Below are 5,954 nucleotides of genomic sequence, written 5' to 3'. Positions count from 1 at the left end.
GCTATTCATGCCCAAGCCACCTTTTGGGTGGCTTAATCTTCTCTCTCTCTCTCTCTCTTCCTCATCACCACCGGGAGACATCTCCCGTCACGCTGGGTGCAGTCGCACCTCCACAGGTCTCCAGTATCATCTATTGATACTGGTGATGGCTCAAAAGGGCCACCACTTACGGCTTCATCTTCATCTTAACATATTCACAAGGGAAACATCTCCCATCATGCAGGGTGCATTCGCACCTCCACAGATCTCCAGTATCAGCTCTTGATACTGGTAATGGCTTAAAAGGGCCACCACTTACGGGCTATTCATGCCCGTGCCACCTTTTGGGTGGCTTAATCTTCATCAATCAATCAAACATGGGCTCTGTAATCAGTAGGCGACATGGCCAACCGCACGATCAGGGAAGCCCGGGCCACTCACGGCACAAACCCCCAGTATTTAGTTGAGAAAATTATAAGAACTAGGATATACGACTCTAGGTACTGGAAAGAAGAATGCTTTGCCCTCTCGGCGGAATTACTAGTCGACAAAGCAATAGCCCTCAGGTGTATTGGTGGTGTTCACGGAGCCAACAGCAAACCCACGCCATTCCTATGTCTCGTGCTAAAGATGCTCCAGATCCAACCTGAGACTGACATAATTATAGAATTCATCACACAAGAGGATTTTAAGTATGCTCGTGCTTTGGGGGCATTTTACTTGAGGCTTGTATGTGGATCACTGAATTGTTACAAGTACCTGGAACCTCTCCTTAATGACTTTAGAAAACTACGCGTTATTGACCGTTCCGGCCAGTTCCAGTTTACTCACATGGATGAATATATTGATTGTTTATTAAGAGATGAATGTTCATGTGATATAATTTTACCGAGGATCCAAAAGAGACCGATTCATGAAGTCAACAACGAGCTTAAAGGACGAGTATCCGTATTAAATGATGATTTGGACAACCACGAGAGGGAAAGTGATGAGGAGGACATCTTTCCTCCACCAAGACCAAGAAATGATCCAGTAGAGCCATCCCGAACAACACTCTGTGACGACCAGGATGGCAGAGGCCACTCTCGCTCCCCACACCGAGGCCTTCCATGTGACAAAGAAAGAGAAAAGCTTCGCAGAAGTCACTCACAGGAGACAGATCATGAAAGAGGGAAGGAAAGGTCGAGAAAGAGACATCGCAGCAGATCAGAACAACGTCAGCGACGAGGATCTCCAGCCCATCTTCCCCATCACCGAAAAAATCGTGGAGAAAGAGAATCAAATAGAGAGAGAGGAAGGGATTGGAATCGTTGTGAACGCAAAGGAAAACAATATCGCAGTGGACGTAGTAAATGAGATACCTTTTTGAGGATGTGGTAGGAGCTGACAGTGCTCCGTTTGACTTGCAACATCACAAATATCTCACTGCCCTCTCATGAGTTGACCTCACACTTGACTGCCGCCTCATATGAACCTCACACTTGACTGCCGCCTCATATGAACCTCAAGCTTCCTGTGTTATCATTATACACGAAGCCTTCTTTGGACTCTTGTATGTATTTGAAGACCTGTATTCACGTTTCTGTCTTATAAGAACTATGTATTAATAAACAAGTACTTCAATAAACACTGTTGTAATAAATGAATGCTATTATTTACCATCCCAAAGAATAATATGTACCTTTATTCAAGTACAAATAAAATATTTAAATATCTTAGCGCCTGGTGCTTGGAGAGTAGCTGTGATTAGGGTCTTCATCTGGATGAAAAATGTGAAAACCATCTTAAATGTGTTTTTTGATGTTTTTGACGTTGGTCGCAGAAAGGTGACATTTATATAAAGTCGTTTTTAACATAAATTACGTTAATTTCAGTCACTCAATTCATGGACCTTTGGTGCAAACGTATAACTAATGTTTTTAAATTCATCGCCAGCAAATGTTTTTAAACGTTTCTATTTTAAATTAAGTAAAAATGCTTAATGTATGTGGGTGGTTTTGTGCATGTGTGGGGTTGTGCTGGTCTGTGTGTGTGCGTGTACTTTTGATGTGTATGTTAAAGTGCAAATATGTAAGCACTACCATTACAAGAATAGGTGTATGGAGGTATTCCTTTTTTTTATTAATACATTAGGTACATCTGCATTTGTGCAGCTACCCTAGACTACATGAAGGGGGAGTACAGTGTCAAAAAGCTAGTTACGTGATGCTAAAAATTCCCCATCACACAGGATGGTTAGCCCATTTTGAATGAACAGCATGTTAAAATTTATGAATGCGTCTGTGGGGTTGACCGCTGAATGTAATGGACTTGAGTCGAGGACGGGTTGGTCCTGGGACCTCTGTTGTTTAATATATATATAAATGATTTAGATTCAGGTTTGAGTAGCAACATTTGCAAATTTGCCGATGATACGAAAATCGGTAGGGAAATTAATTCGGAGGAGGACTCACTATCACTTCAAGTTCATCTAGATAGGGTTTTGAAATGGTCAAAGGATTGGCAGATGCAGTTTAATGCTGATAAATGTAAAGTTCTGAGGTTAGGTAATGATGATAGAGTTACAAGATACGAGCTAGATGGTGTTGAGATTGCGAAAGGGATCTGGGAGTTATGATTAGTAAGAATTTAAAACACAAGGATCAATGCATAAATGTTCGTAATAAGGCAAATGGGACACTTGGATTTATTAATCGCAGCGTTAGTAACAAGACACCTGGTGTGGTTCTCAAGCTATATCTTGCTCTAGTTAGGCCCCATTTAGATTATGCAGTTCAGTTTTGGTCGCCATAGTGTAAAATGGATATAAATTCACTTGAACGTGTCCAGCGTAGGATGACTAAGTTAATTCCCCAAATTAGAAATCTTCCATATGAAGAAAGATTAACAAAGCTTAAATTGCATTCACTGGAAAGGTGAAGAGTTTGGGGTGACATGATAGAGGTTTACAAGTGGGTGAATGGACATAACAAAGGGGATATTAATAGGGTATTAAAAGTATCAACACTAGACAGAACACGAAACAATGGGTATAAATTGGATAAGTTTAGATTTAGGAAAGACTTGGGTAAATACTGGTTCAGTAACAGGGTTGTTGATTTGTGGAACCAATTGCCACGTAACATTGTGGAGGTGGGGTCTCTCGATTGTTTCAAGCATGGGTTGGACGTGTATGAGTGGGATTGGGTGGTTATAAATAGGAGCTGTCTCGTATGGGCCAATAGGCCTTCTGCAGTTGCCTTTGTTCTATGTTCTTATGTTTACAAGTGGATTGATGGACACAACAAACGGAATAATAATAGGGTATTAAAAGTATCAACACAAGACAGAACACGAAACAATGGGTATAAATTGGATAAATTTAGATTTAGGAAAGACTTGGGTAAATACTGGTTCGGTAACAGGGTTGTTGATTTGTGGAACCAATTACCGCATAACGTGGTGGAGGTGGGGTTCCTCGATTGTTTCAAGCGCGGGATGGACATGTTTATGAGTGGGATTGGGTGGTTATAGATAGGAGCTGCCTCGTAAGGGCCAATAGGCCTTTTGCAGTTGCCTTTGTTCTTATGTTCTTATAAATTCTTATAAATAGGAGCTGCCTCGTACGGGCCAATAGGCCTTCTGCAGTTATCTCTGTTTTTATGTTCATATGCTCTCATAATCTTGCTCCTCCTCCCCACCCCTCTTCTATCCCTCACTGACACCTGACTCCTACCCTCTTCTCTAGGACACTAATAAATACGCCTCCATCTTAAACATGGGCTCACCATTTGGTCACCACTTGGTCCGGGAGACATCTCCCGTCACGCTGGGTGCAGTTGCGCCTCCACAGATCTCCAGTATCATCTTTTGATACTGGTAATGGCTCGAAAGGGCCACCACTTACGGGCTATTCATGCCCGTGCCACCTCTTGGGTGGCTTAATCTTCATCAATCAATCAATCAGAATATGTACAGACATCTCCCGTCACGCAGGGTGCAGTCGCACCTCCACAGATCTCCAGTATCATCTATTGATACTGGAAATGGCTCAAAAGGGCCACCACTTATGGGCTATTCATGCCCAAGCCACCTTTTGGGTGGCTTAATCTTCTCTCTCTCTCTCTCTCTTCCTCATCACCACCGGGAGACATCTCCCGTCACGCTGGGTGCAGTCGCACCTCCACAGGTCTCCAGTATCATCTATTGATACTGGTGATGGCTCAAAAGGGCCACCACTTACGGCTTCATCTTCATCTTAACATATTCACAAGGGAAACATCTCCCATCATGCAGGGTTCATTCGCACCTCCACAGATCTCCAGTATCAGCTCTTGATACTGGTAATGGCTTAAAAGGGCCACCACTTACGGGCTATTCATGCCCGTGCCACCTTTTGGGTGGCTTAATCTTCATCAATCAATCAAACATGGGCTCTGTAATCAGTAGGCGACATGGCCAACCGCACGATCAGGGAAGCCCGGGCCACTCACGGCACAAACCCCCAGTATTTAGTTGAGAAAATTATAAGAACTAGGATATACGACTCTAGGTACTGGAAAGAAGAATGCTTTGCCCTCTCGGCGGAATTACTAGTCGACAAAGCAATAGCCCTCAGGTGTATTGGTGGTGTTCACGGAGCCAACAGCAAACCCACGCCATTCCTATGTCTCGTGCTAAAGATGCTCCAGATCCAACCTGAGACTGACATAATTATAGAATTCATCACACAAGAGGATTTTAAGTATGCTCGTGCTTTGGGGGCATTTTACTTGAGGCTTGTATGTGGATCACTGAATTGTTACAAGTACCTGGAACCTCTCCTTAATGACTTTAGAAAACTACGCGTTATTGACCGTTCCGGCCAGTTCCAGTTTACTCACATGGATGAATATATTGATTGTTTATTAAGAGATGAATGTTCATGTGATATAATTTTACCGAGGATCCAAAAGAGACCGATTCATGAAGTCAACAACGAGCTTAAAGGACGAGTATCCGTATTAAATGATGATTTGGACAACCACGAGAGGGAAAGTGATGAGGAGGACATCTTTCCTCCACCAAGACCAAGAAATGATCCAGTAGAGCCATCCCGAACAACACTCTGTGACGACCAGGATGGCAGAGGCCACTCTCGCTCCCCACACCGAGGCCTTCCATGTGACAAAGAAAGAGAAAAGCTTCGCAGAAGTCACTCACAGGAGACAGATCATGAAAGAGGGAAGGAAAGGTCGAGAAAGAGACATCGCAGCAGATCAGAACAACGTCAGCGACGAGGATCTCCAGCCCATCTTCCCCATCACCGAAAAAATCGTGGAGAAAGAGAATCAAATAGAGAGAGAGGAAGGGATTGGAATCGTTGTGAACGCAAAGGAAAACAATATCGCAGTGGACGTAGTAAATGAGATACCTTTTTGAGGATGTGGTAGGAGCTGACAGTGCTCCGTTTGACTTGCAACATCACAAATATCTCACTGCCCTCTCATGAGTTGACCTCTGTTACGGCCCTCTCGGGACGCAACGGGGTTCTTACTCTGATGTAGTTAGAGGAAGATATATATCCGGCCCCAAGCCAGTAGAGGCTATCAAGGGATGCGATCCGTGACGCAAGTAACTTAAAGGGAGTAGGGAAAGAAAGGTAAGAACTTAATATAATATAATATAACCTTCACCATTTAAATATATAAAAGTAAAACGTACACAAGGGGGAGGGGTATTAACACTTTACAAAGGGGATCAACACTGTAGTCTTCTGCTGGAGACTATGGATCCTCGAAGCTAGGTGCTGAGTCCGCGGTGCTTTCTTCGTGGCCTCAAGACGTGTCCTCTGAGAACGCCGAGTCTACCCTGGCCACAGGTCAGCCACAACACAGGTCCACTGGGGGCACCGTCGTGGAGGCCGTCAACCACACATCCAGCAGGTCTGCTGGCAGGTACTGAGCCACCAAGGCTGGTACGGCCACTCCACGAACGATAAAAGGGGGTACGCCCTA

The 5,954-nt window shown here is 44.0% G+C and overlaps 2 pseudogenes; both read left to right on the top strand.

Annotated features, from left to right (window-relative positions):
• Positions 1-230: 230 nt before the first annotated feature.
• LOC123747925 (pre-mRNA-splicing factor 38A pseudogene) lies at positions 231-1,335 on the top strand (annotated as a pseudogene).
• Positions 1,336-4,412: 3,077 nt separating this feature from the next.
• On the top strand, positions 4,413-5,366 carry LOC138362051 (pre-mRNA-splicing factor 38A pseudogene; annotated as a pseudogene).
• Positions 5,367-5,954: the final 588 nt, after the last annotated feature.

This window comes from Procambarus clarkii, unplaced genomic scaffold (genome assembly GCF_040958095.1).
Source record: "Procambarus clarkii isolate CNS0578487 unplaced genomic scaffold, FALCON_Pclarkii_2.0 HiC_scaffold_1132, whole genome shotgun sequence".
In the NCBI taxonomy this organism is placed as follows: domain Eukaryota; kingdom Metazoa; phylum Arthropoda; class Malacostraca; order Decapoda; family Cambaridae; genus Procambarus; species Procambarus clarkii.
Note: the sequence above shows the minus strand (reverse complement) of the source record. Positions and strands in the feature narration are given on the sequence as shown.